At 26.2% G+C, this 13949-nt stretch overlaps 1 protein-coding gene across 1 annotated transcript in view; it reads right to left on the bottom strand.

The window, feature by feature from the left end:
* LOC117181045 (prolyl 4-hydroxylase subunit alpha-1) overlaps positions 1–12801 on the bottom strand; it is a 561792-nt gene extending 548991 nt beyond the window's left edge. The window contains exon 1 of the mRNA XM_033373613.1: positions 12733–12801. The gene's annotated coding sequence lies outside the window, so the exon portion shown is untranslated. The remainder of the gene's footprint in view (positions 1–12732) is intronic.
* Between the last annotated feature and the right edge of the window lie 1148 nt (positions 12802–13949).

A 13949-nucleotide genomic window follows, 5' to 3' on the forward strand; every position in this document is an offset into this window, starting at 1 on the left:
TAAAATAAAAATCAACATTATTTTCTAAATTTTCTTGTGCAAGACAGGATAAAAAAGGAGTAAACGAATAAAATTGGATAAATCCGTTTTTTGAAAAAATTGAGAAAATAATGTTTTTTAAAGAGTTGAAATATCATCTCACAGAGCAATAAATTGCAAAAAGTTTTTTTTTACAATGGAAAAAAAATTGTTTGAGAGAAGTAATGAGGCAAAATTGAAACCCTACTTTCTTTTGTTTATTTTCTAGTCGTGTAATTGTCACTATAGTGATTTATTGTAACAAATGGCCTCTATGAAAGGGTCCAATTAGTATGAATACAAAAAATTGCAATTTACAATGGGAATCAGATAATATTTGAAGTGACTGTCGTGCTTGACAAGACGCAAGTTCCTGATCCTATTATAAATCCCATCTGTTGTAGTATCTCGTTGGAAGGACTTCTAATAATCCAATTTTAAATCCCTCTTCAATTGAAATGTACTAATTTCATATTGTCGACGCTGTTACAGATTCTATCAATATTTAAATTAGCATTATTGCATAGAGCAGAAGTGAAAAATTAAAATGAAAACATTTCACTGTTAAAGACTAATCCTCAAAGTTTTCAAATTAAAAATGGAAGAGTTACATTTTTAAGCAAAGTGATTAAATTTCAAATCAAATGATGAATGTTCAACTGGAATATTTGAATTTTGAACGTACAAAAAAAAGATGAACTTTTATCTAAAATTATTAATTTGTAAGTAAGAAAGATAAAGTTTTCACTAAAAACTACATTTCCATTTTTTTTTTATTCATTTTCAGTCAAAGAGATGAATTTTAAACTAAGATTATACAATATTCAACTGGACTAGTTCAATTTTAAATTAAGAAAATTAATTTATGATAAAAAATAAAAATTTTAGGTCAAAGTGATGAATTTCCAAGGAAAATTATTAATCTTCTACTGGTTTAGATGAATTTTCAACCAAAAAGATGAAATTTTTGCGGAAATAAACGAATTTTTAACAAGATAGATGAATTTTAAAATAAATTGTTGAATTTTCAACTAAAACAAGGTCAATTTTCAACCAGCTAGTTTAATTTTCAATTAAAGATGGAAGAATTAAATTTTCTAGGAAAGTGATTAAATTTCAAATAAAATGATGAATCTTCAACTGGAATATTTGAATTTTGAACATACAAAGAAAATGAATTTTTATCTTAAATTATTTATTTTCAAATAAGAAAGAGAACTTTTCACTAAAAACTATAAAGTTAAATTTCAATTTTTTTAAAATTAATTTCCAATCAGAGATGAATTTTAAACTAAAATGATGGAATATTCAACTGGATTAGTCCAATTTTTAATCAATGAACAAAAAAAAAATAAAATAAAAAAAAACGAATTTTCAACGCAAATGATATATTTTCAACTCAAGTAATTACATTTTTAGTTAAGAACATTAATGTTAAAAAAAATACTAATTTTATGCAAAAGTGGTGAATTTTAAACGAAAATTAATAATCTTCTACTGGATTAGATGAATTATCAACCAAAAAAATGAAATTTTAGTGAAAATAAATGAATTTTTAACAATATAGATGAATTTTCGAATAAATAGTTGAATTTTCAACTAAATAACATCAATTTTTAACCGACTAGTGTGATTTTCAATTGAAGAAGGTCAATTTTCAATTAAATATATAAGAGGAAAATTTTCAAGCACAGTGATTAAATTTCAAACAAAATGATGAATACTCAACTGAAATAGTTTAATTTTGAACATACAAAAAAAAAATTTTTTATCTTAAATTATTTATTTTCAAATAAGAAAGAGGACTTTTCACTAAAAACTATAAAGTTAAATTTCAATTTTAAAAAAATTAATTTCCAATCAGAGATAAATTTTAAACTAAAATCATGGAATATTCAACTGAATTAGTCCCATTTTTAATTAATAAACAAAAAATAAAAATAAACAAATTTTCAACACAAAAGATAAATTTTCAACTGAAATAATTACATTTTTAGTTCTGAAAATTAATTTTTAACTGAAATAATTACATTTTTAGTTCTGAAAATTAATTTTCAATAAAAAAATAATAATTTTAGGACAAAGTGATGAATTTTCGACGAAAATTATAAATCTTCTACTGGTTTAGATGAATTTTCAACCAAGAAGATGAAATTTTTGTGATTAAATTTCAAATAAAATTATGAATCTTCAACTGGCATAGTTGAATTTTCAAAATGCAAAGAAAATGAATTTTTATTTGAAATTCTTAATTTACGAATAAGAAAGATGGATTTTTCACTAAAAACTAAATTCTAATTTTTTAAAAATTAATGTTTAATTAAAGAGATGTATGTTCAACTAAAATTATGGAATATTCAACTGGATTAGTTCAATTTTTAGTTAATAAAAAAATTAATTTTCAAAACAAAAGATAAATTTTCAACTGAAATTACTAAATTTTTAGAGAAGAAAATTAATTTTAAATAAAAAAATAATAGTTTTGGGCCAAACTGATAAGTTTTCAACAAAAATTATTAATCTTCTACTGGTTTAGATAAATTTCCAACCAAAAAGATGCCATTTTGGTGAAAATAAACGAATTTTTAAGAAGATAGATGGATTTTCAAATGAATAGTTGAATTTTCAACTGAAAAAGATCAATTCTCATCCAAATAATAAAATTTGCAGCTAAAAAGATACACTTTCAACCAAAAAAAGAATAGTTGAATTTTTAACCAAAGTGATGCATTTTTCAATCATAAATAGAATAATTAATTTAGTAGTTAAAAAGTTAATTTTGAGCCAAAAAAAGGAATTTTTAACTAAAATAATGCATTTTCAACTGAAATAGATGGATTTTCGACTAAGAAGATTAATTTTCAGCTAAGAAAAGTAATTTTCTACTAAATAGACAAATTAGCAGTAAGAGGCATGAACTTTTAAGTAAAAAAGATAAATTTTCAACCAAAAATTTAATTGTTAAATTTTCAGTTCAAAAAATTAATTTGCAACTAAAGAAATTAATTTTTAATAAAAATTACGGAATATTAAACTGGATTAATAAAAACTTTAGTTAATAAAAAAATTTCATTAAAAAAAGACGAATTTTCTACATAAGACTTACATTTGTAACTGAAATAAATAAATTTTTATTTAAGAAAATTAATTTAAAAATAAATTTCAACCAAAGTGATGAATTTTCAACGAAAATTGTGAATCTTTTACTATATTAGCTGAATTTTCAACCAAATAGATGAAATTTTAAGACAGATGAATACTTCCAACCAAATAATCAAATTTTAAACTAAAAAAGATAAACTTTCAACAAAAAAAAAACAATAGTTAATTTTTAACCAAAAAGAGTAATTTTCAGCGAAGACAATTAATTTTCTACAAAAAAGACGAATTTCCAGCAAAATACATGATCTTTCAAGACAAGAAGATAAGTTTTGAACCAGAAATGAAATTATTTAATTTTCAGTTAAAAACTAATTTTCAATTAAAATGAAAGAATATTCAACTCGATCAGTTAGTGTCAATTGAAAAAAAATGTAAACAAAAAAAAAAGAATAATTTTCAACTAAATATTTTAAGTTTTAACTGGTAAAGTTCAATATTTAGTTCAAAAAAAAAATTAAAAAAAAAAAATTTCAAACAGAATGGTTTAATTTTCAACCAAATCAATTAAGTTGCAACTAAAAAATATTAACTCTTAACAAAAAATTTAATAGTTGATATTTCATCTAAAAAAGATTTATAATAAAATCTAGAAGACTAAAATTCAACCAATGAAGACTATTAAAAAATTAGTTGAATTTGTAACGCAGAAAGATTTTTTAGATGAAAGACAGAAAAATATTCCACAAAACTGTTGAATTTTATAGCAAAAATATGGATTTTCAACCAAGAGGATTAGTATCCTGCCCAAAGATTCCAAATCTTAAATGAAACACACGAGTTTCTAACCAATTAGATAAAGTTTGAACTAAAAAATATATATTTGGATCAAAAAATTGAATAGTTACATTTTCAGAAAAAAAAATTAATTTCCGATAAAAACACGAATTTTCAATAAAATAGTTAAATCCAGGAATATAAAGCTACTTTTATCACTCTGCTGCAAATTAATTTGATCCAACTTCAAGTTCAAAGTAACAGATCAGGATTTTCTGTGAGTTTACACCAATTTCTGTCTTATTCGAATTGTTCAAAGGGAGGGTGGCATGTGTTTACGTGCTATTTTGATATTCCAGAATGGCGGTGGGACAAAAGTAGAAATCGTCCATTTTCATCCAAGAAAAGGAATTTCTTAGTGTATAAATTTTCTGATATTAATATTTAATCCTCTGCCTTAATTATAATACTTAAACAATTAAAAGAGCATTCTCATCTATTACACCAAATGTTCATTTGGTTATGACCCCCCCCCCCCTCACCCCAACGTAGTTCTCAGGTAAATTTGTAACCAAAAATGGAATAGTTAAACTTTTAATTTGAAAAAAATTGTAAGTTTAAAAAAACGATTTTTCTACCAAATAGTTTACTCTTTTTACTAAATTATTTACTTTCAAAACAAAATGAAGAATTTTCTATACAAAACAGTTGAATTATCAAATAAAAAATATGAAATTTGGATAAAAAAGTTAATTTTATACGAAAAAAGACGAATTTTTAACAAAATACAGGAACTGTCATCCGAAACGTTGAATTTTCAACTAAACGAGATTAATTTTCAAATACAAATATAAATTTTTAATAAAATAGTTTATATTTAACAAAAAAGACATTTTCAATGAAACAGTTAAATGTTGTTAAATTTTTTGCCAAAAAGTTGAATTTTCAACTAAAAAAGATTAATTAAAAAAAAAAAGATTAATTTACGACCAAAAAAGACGAATTTTTAATAAAATTCGAAAATTCTCAACCAAAAAATTGAAGTTTCAAGAAAGAAAGAAACAAAAGGTTTGTATAATTTTTAAAAAAGTGGTTCAAGCTTAAAGCCTAGCTCTTGAATTTTTCAGAAAAAATATGAATATTTAAACAAAATAATAAATTTTACACCGAAAAAACGAATTTGTAACAAAATCCAAGAATTCTGAACCAAAAAGTGGAATTTTCAACTAAAAAGGATAATTTTTAATATAATTCAAAATTTCTTAACCAAAATGTTTAATTTTTAAGAAAGAAAGAAAATAATTTTTTTAATTTTTAAGAAAGTAGTTCAACTTTAAAATCTATTTGTTAAATTTTTAACCAAAGGGATTAATATTCTAACGAAAAAAACAAGTTTTTTAAAAAATTCAAAAATTCTGAAATCAAAAATTAAATTTTTAACTAAAAATTAAAATTTGTAAACAAAAAGATCCATTTTCTACTGGAACAGACGAATTTTTAATAAAATTTAAGAATTCTCAACCATGAAGTTAAATTTTTAACTAAAAAAAGATTAATTTATAAACGAAAAGATTAATTTACAACAAAAAATACAATGTTTCAACAAAATTCATGAATTGTAAACCAAAAAGTTGAATTTTTAAACAGAAAGATTAATTTACTACCAAAAAAAATGAATTTTTAATAAACGTCAAAAACTCTCAACCAAAAAGTTTAATTTTTAAGAAAGAAAGAAATTTAAAAAATTTTTTTAAAAACTAGTTCAATTTTAAAATCTAGTTGTTAAATTTTTAACCAAAAATAAGAAAGGTTAAACAAAAAGACTGATTTTCTAAAAAAAAAAGATTTTCAATAAAATAAAAGAATACTCAACAAAAAAGTTGAATTTTACACTAAAAAAAAGTTTTTAAACAAAAAAATTAATTTTCTACCAAAAACATTCATCATCTGAAAACGTACTTAAAACTTTATTAATGTACTTTTAGAGAAAAAAATTTTCTCAATTCTAAAAGGTTATTTTAATATACAATAATAATTTTTCTCACAAGCTCATTTTGAAGCACAGCTATGTTGTCCGATCAACGCCGAAACTGAAAAACATTTCCCATTTTTTTCAATGTTATATCCCTTCAAATGAACCGTTTGCAGTTCAATTTCGTTTCCCTAAGGTGCCACTTTTTTTGTTTGTTATTTTTATTAAAAATGAAATTTATTTCTGCGCATGTGCACATTGTTATAGTATTTTTCGCTGCTTCCTCTACTATTATTTTTGTTTCTTACCTCATGATTTTGTCATTTAATGAGTAGAATTTTTAAATATTAAATTGTGTTAATTTTAAATTAATTTCATTCAATCTATTATTAGATCTTAGCTAAAGTTTATGCGTAAGACAGTCAACCCACTCGAAACTGTTCCAATTTTTATGTGATTCTAGGTTATGGTCTATTGTTCTTCTTAATCGCATTCATGAAGGACAGTATTTTTATCGTCAGTATTGCCAAGAATACAATCAATTCCTGAAGTTTTAATTATTTAAATATTTAGCATTTTATTATTATATAACGAATTTTACTGGTTACAATTCACAAAGATTTTTCAAATTTAAAAAAACCTTTAAGCAATTTTGAATAGAATGAACTGATGTTTTTATATGTTAATCAGGTGAGAATCTTACTTTAAGATTATGTGCAGAATTGAGGCACCGGATTTCAGACCTGCCTCTACGCTCGGCCCGTCTCAGCCCAGTAGGCGCAGGAGAGGGGATGCTCACTAAACGCGTTGATCGAGGGAAAAATCAATGTACATCACAATAATCAACTTGTCGTTTCTCTGTTAATAATTGACGAATCGAGTTGATTTTTGCGTCGAAATATTCCCAAGTTTGTGCGCTTCTCACAGATACAGTTACTTAGTAAAATTGTTAATTTAAATTATAATTAACAATGAATGAACTAACGCTAGAAAATTATCATTTTAATTTACAAACAGACTAAAATGATCAATGTCTGCTTATTCTTTATACATTTGGGAGTATCATATTAAAAATTCAGATAAAAAGGTTGATATTTGCGCTATCAATTTTTAGTTAAAAGCTTTCTTATTTTATAGAACTTCAAATTCACAACGTAAAAACGAATAGCTTAAAGGAATACGCAATAGAAAAATGTATGAGTGAAAAGCTAATTTCGTTACACAAAAATATTTATTTTATTTTAAAACAGTGTTAAAAACATTGTTAATCAATTCTAACATATAAATTTTCGCAACTTTTTAACTAATTTTAGGATAGTCACACAGCTTTCAAAAATATACACAAAATAAGATTATTTTTTGTTTTCTCTACTTCTTTGGTTTAGTATTCATTACACTTAAATAATCATTAAAAAAAGACTTTCCTTCCTCACTCAGAAAATGCACTAGATTTTGGAAATCTTTTTTCTTTTCCTGGGTGATACCAAAAGTTTCGGGCATCGAGATTTTCTCCAAATCCTCGAAAGTCACAGATTTTTCAATGAAAAAAGTTTCAGGAATTCCATCATAATCGTAGTAAACATCAATGGAACCATTCGGAAAATAATCAATTTTCACTGTTTCACCTATTTTCAAGCCTTTTGGAACTACGAAATGTTTCTTAATTTGTGCCTCGAAATTATGAATAATATAATTTTTATTTTCGACCATAAGGAAAGGAGGGCTTTTAGAACTTTTCATTAGATCAATATATTCCTTATCAGTCTCTATCGTCTCAACCATTTTTTCTCGCCCGTAGAGCCCAAAATTCCTGTCACATTGACAGTAAGAATGCCCCCTAATGGGATAGAGGTGTTGAATTTCAATTTGAAGTTTGGATTATAATAATAATAAGAAAACTACCATAACGCAATTGCGATTCTGACCCCCGCATGCATCTTAAAATAAGAAAATTTTATAAGGGCACGCGAGTTTTAATTCCTTCCTTATCACGTACAATAAAAGATTGCTGTGTTTCCTCCCTTTTTGAAAAGTCCTTCCATTAAAGGAAACATGTAGCTGCGTTCCGTTCCGTGAACATGAATATTAAAAATAAATAGCCAAATCAACCTTAAGTAAAATTGCGCAGAAACTGGTAATTTCGGTAATGGAAGGTTTTGTCCAAAATCGAATTCTAAACTGAAGTTCACGAAATGATTAAAATACTTCGAATAAGTGGATTCTTCTAGTGGAAGATCATTTTTTCCAGTTTCTTTTTTATAATATTTAATAAACATTTCGTACAAAGATTTTAATGATAATCCTGGAACTTTGAAATACTTCAACTTCGAATGTTCTCGTTGATAATGCGACTCTGAGTGAGGATTTCACAGTGTTCAACAATCAAACGCTTTAAATCGTCATTTAACTTGGTGAAATCATGTATTCCACCACGTTTATCATCGAGGCCATCCGCGTTTTTTATTTTTTTTTAATCGTTTTAAATTCTCCTCTGTTTACACTGAGAACTTTATCTGAAAAATCTTGGCAAATTACAGAGTCGACATTCTCTTTATATTGATAAGGAAAATGATACTCCCAGTGGACAACCGAATTTTCAACGGAATCATCCTAGTCTGGGATCCAAAGAGGAGAGTGAGCATCTATTTTAGGTCCTGATGATTTGATTTGATGACCCAGAGTATCCCTAACTGAATTGTTTTTTTCTCTCACCATGATATAAACCATGGAATTTGGAGAATTATAATTGCCGAGACCCCAAAATGTGTCGAACAATTTTTCTTGCACTGAGACTTTAATGGTTTTTCAGCACTCTTTGTTACAGCAGGATTTTACAGCAACAAACTTTTTGGCTTCAATAATCTTCCCAGTTGATCTCGAAATATATTCTTTTCCCTATAGAAGAGGACATTTTTCTTGAATTTATAACTAATTTTTTTCTCATTGAAAAATAGTTTTTAAGAATATATATCTTAACAGACGTGAATTCGAATTTTGTTCTTAATCAGAAGTTTCATTATTAAGACTGTCTTTAAAAAAATATTCTCATATTTACCTCATCTTTACATTTTTTCGCGGTGTTGCATTTCCAAGAGTCGGGATTTCTCGATCTTTTTCTCCCAATTTGAGTGGAATTTTGACTCTTTTTATTTTAAGTGGATAACACTCAAATTAAAAAAATCGCGCTTCAGATCAAGATTAACTTTTCAAAAACCAAAGGATACTTTAGAATGAATCAAAAATGCTATTATCCTCTGCCATGGTCAAAAAATGACTGACCAACTATGTATTTTTGAGGGCAGTGTTGATTTGTTTACATTTGATCTTTCACGCGTTTGTTTACACTTTGTTCTAGGAAAGACAAGATTCGCAAATTTATTCTAGTGCATTACCTTAGTAAAGAAGGAAATACTTTTCCAATGGTTATTTCAGTGTAATGAATACAAATGTATGTGTTAGGATTAATAATAATAATCTCTAATAAGAAAGAAAATATTAAATATATTTCAAAATAAAATAAATATTGTTGCGTAACGAAATTTGCTTTTTACACATACATTTTTCTATTACATGTTCCTTTAAGCTAATCGTTTTTACGTTGTGAATTTAAAGTTCTATAAAATAAGAAAGCTTTTAACTACAAATCGATAGCGTAAATATCAACCTTTTTATCTGAATTTTTAATATGATACTCCCAAATGTATACAGAATAAGCAGACATTGATCATTTTAGTCTGTTTGTAAATTAAAATGATAATTTTCTAGCGTTAGTTCATTCATTGTTAATTATAATTTAAATTAACAATTTTACTAAGTAACTGTATCTGTGAGAAGCGCACAAACTTGGGAATATTTCGACGCAAAAATCAACTCGATTCGTCGATTATTAACAGAGAAACGACAAGTTGATTATTGCGATGTACATTGATTTTTCCCTCGATCAACGCGTTTAGTGAGCATCCCCTCTCCTGCGCCTACTGGGCTGAGACGGGCCGAGCGTAGAGGCAGTTCTGCAATCCGGTGCCTCAATTGCTGAAAATAAAACCAAGAATCCAACAACCAAATTTGGAAAATCGCCATGCAATGCTCCTATTGTTTATTTAAACAACAAAAAAAGATTTTTAATCTGAAAGATAATTTTTTAATTGAAAACTAAATAGTAAAATATTAATCTTTAAAAAATTAAATTTCAAACAAAGAGATGAATTTTAAATCGAATAATAAATTTCGGTTTAAAAAAATTAATTTTTAACATAAGAGCTAAATTTCAAACTAGAATTATGGAATATTCAACTGAATTAGTTGAATTTTCAGTTAAGAAAAAAGTTCAATTAATAAAAACCAATTCTCAACATAAAACTTAAACTAAAATTTGAAAGAATAAAAATTTCATAAAAAAAGAAAAAAATTATTTTGTTTTTGTGACCAAAAATAAAAAAGATGAAAGAAAAATGAGAAGGCAACCATGAAATCTAATTTGATTGCCTTCTCATTTTACTTTCCTCTTTTTTATTTTTTGTCCTCAATAAGTAATTTTTTCCTTTTCTGTTTTCCTGGTCATTTTCCGGTTAGGGTTTTCAATTTCCTTTAACACAGCAAAGCAAAAAATTGCCAAGTAAATTAACTTTTAAACAAATATTTCCATTTGCGTCTAAACAAATTCCAATTTTCAGCAAAAAATTGCCAAGTAAATTAACTTTTAAACAAATACTCTCATTTGCGGCTAAAAAATTCCAATTTTCAGCAAAAAATGGAATATTTTATCTTTCAGTTGAAAACATTAATTTTGAAAAAAACGCATTTTAAAGAAAATGCTTCAATTTTCAACCTAACTGATGAATTTTTAACTTAAATATTGTATCTTCAACTGGAATAGTTGAATTTTAAACCAAAAAGATGAGTGTTCAAATAAAACAATAAATCTTCAACTGAAACAATTAAATTTTCAATAACAATAAATTAATTTTTACTAAAAAAAGATCAATCGTTAATGAAAAATTAAATATGTACTTAAATTTTAAGTACAGAAAATTAATATTCAACGAAAAATAATGATTATTTTCAACTAAAAGTATGGAATATATAATTGGAATAAATTAAATTTTCTTTAAAAAAAATTAATTTTCACATTAAAAACTAACTTTTAACAAAAAGCTAACTTTGAAAAAATAGTTAACATTTTCAAACAAAGTGATAAATTTTCAACTAAAGTTGTGAATATTTAACTTAAATATTTGGATTTTAATGCAGAAAGTTAAATTTTCAACAAAAGTGATTAATGGTTAGCTAGAATAATTGAATTTTCGACCAAAAATATAATTTTTTAACCAAAAATTAAACAATTAATTGTTTAGTCAAAAAATGAATGCTCAGCCAAAGAGACGAATTTTATCTAAAATTATTGAATATTCAACTAGAACAATAGTTACATATTCAGTTTAATAAAAAACTAATTTTCAGTGAAAAAATAATCAAATTTTCAACAAAAGAGTTTAACTTTAAACCGAGTAATTTTATTTCTAACCTAAAAAACAAATTGAAAAAAAGAGTAATATTAAACTGTAATATTGGAATTTTTAACCGAAAAAAAGAAGAATCTTTAAACAAGAAGGTTAAATTACAAATAACAAGATAATGTTATAGGGGAAAAAATCGACTTTTAACCATACATGTGGATTTTCAATTAAAATTTATATAAAAGAGGCGAAATTTTCACAAAGTGTATAAATTTTCAAACTATTTTAATTTCTAAATAAATAAAAATTAAATGATGATATAATTATATCATAGTAAACTGAGATAATCAGAAAATCTGCGACTGTAGATAAAGTAGAAATCCCTTTTTCAAAATAACCTATTATTAAAATAATGGAAACTTGACTCATTTTTTATAATATAATTTGTTATTTACAAATGTAGCTAAGATAACTTAATAAATACATTTTTCAGACTAATAATTCAGATTTATTTTCAAACGAATCGATCACGTTTCGGAAACAGCTGACTGCCCTCATCAGATCTTAAAATAGTTTAAAATAGATTCCATGAAAATTCTTAATGTAAGTTCCAGGCTATTAGAAGAGAAAAAACTTTTTAAGTACAACTGTAGAAAGATTTGTAAATTTGTATTTATGTAGTGAAACCATTATTAAACTATAACAAAAGGAATTTTTTGTGAAAATAAATGGCGAAGACGGAGCGGTATCAATTCTAATTTGTTATTTAGGTTACAGATGAAGTTCTGAACTGCACATTCACAGATCAATATTTTTCGAGATTTAAGAAAAAATAAAAAAAAAGTAAAAAAGGGTTTATAACTTATTTTATATTATTTGCCAACACAAATATTTTTTAAACTTTTAACTGGGATGCAAAAGGAACCCCCAAATTCTAAACAAGTATCAAGTCAATATTCCTGAGTAACCTATTCGCAACTAAACCGGCAATGTTTACTTCGTTGACTCCTTTTTATGACTCTCCTTTTAACTATCTTTCCGGCTCATAGAAGACAAATAAATAACAAAAAACATAGATCAAGAAAATGAAGAATTTGCGACTCAAATGCATCACTAATTACAAGTTCGAAAATAATTGTTTAAAACTAATCCATTGAAAATTATGTATCGAAATCAAAAGACAAAAAAAGCTCACAAATTAAGATTATGTTTCCAATTATCTTTCCGGCTCATTGGAGAAAATTAAATAACAAAAAACAAGTTACCAGAAAATGACGAATTTTCTCGAAATAGTTTAGAATTCATCATTTATAGTAATCTCGCTTTTTGATTTTCAGTGTTTTCATCCTATTCGTATCGCAATAGAACCAGAAACCAAAACTAGAGTTATCTGTGAAGAAATGAACTCACCACGAGTACGAGGAAAAAGCTTCTGCTCCCCCGGCGTGGCGTGCGATACAGCTGATCTCCAAGGGTTGTCCAAAGTACACTCACGCGGTCAAAACTACTGACTGAGACGCACAATAATCTCGATTCGACGACAATATCGTTGACTGATACGATGAACTCGTTACTCGTTTTCCTGTCGGAAGTAGGTCGACACGATTTGCGAGAATCCGCGTGTTAAAACACCACGCGGTACCGGCTGACAGTTCACGCGCACAGAACAAAGAACTATAATCCCACACACGAAACGTCCGAACGCAAGGAGCGATCGCACGAGACTACTTTCGGCTGGGTGGGGGAGCATCGTGCATGCCGCGCTGTTGCGCGACAAACGTCTTTTTAACAGGCGCGCAGCCTCCTTCACTACACCGCATGTGTCAGATTATTTGTTTATTTTCTTCCCGGCATCCAGCATCCAGCATTTCCCGGCGACACTCGACGCGTGCAACAATCTAGATCAAGCAGTTCTCATTAATTTAGTAAGCTCGGGAAAGCGCTTAACAGCGTCATTTTCTACGGAAATAGATAAATTACATGCATTTAAATTTCCTACCGAATTGTTGAATTTTCAAGACAAGGAGATTAATTTTTGATAAAACAAAGCGAATTTTCTACAAATTGCATCATTTTTTAACCAAACAGTTGAATTTTCTACCAGAAAATAATTCTGAACAAGTTACACCAAGTACCTGATTTGTTAAACAAATGGTTTCATTTAAGAACAAGGAAATTAATTTTCTACAATAATAAATGATTTTTCGAACAAATAGATCAATCTTTAACCAAATATTCGAATTATCAACCAAGAAGGTTATTTTTCTGTCACAAAAATTCATTTTTAACCAAATACATATATTTTCAAACAAACAACTGACTCAAACCAAGAAGATTAATTTGCTATAGAAATGACAAATTTTGAACAAGATACATCAATTTTTACACAAATAGCTGAATTTTTTACCAAGAAGATTAGTTTTTTTACAAGAAAGACGAATTTTCAACAATTCTTCAACAAATAGTTACGTTTAAAAATAAAGAATTAATTTTCTTGCAAAAAATTAATTAAAAAAAAACACGAATTCAAAAAAACTGTTGAATTTTTAAACCGAGATGATTAATTCAAAAGACGAATTTTTAACAAAATAAATCAATTTTTATCCAAATAGTTTAAATTTCAACGA

This window comes from Belonocnema kinseyi, chromosome 10 (genome assembly GCF_010883055.1).
Source record: "Belonocnema kinseyi isolate 2016_QV_RU_SX_M_011 chromosome 10, B_treatae_v1, whole genome shotgun sequence".
NCBI lineage: Eukaryota > Metazoa > Arthropoda > Insecta > Hymenoptera > Cynipidae > Belonocnema > Belonocnema kinseyi.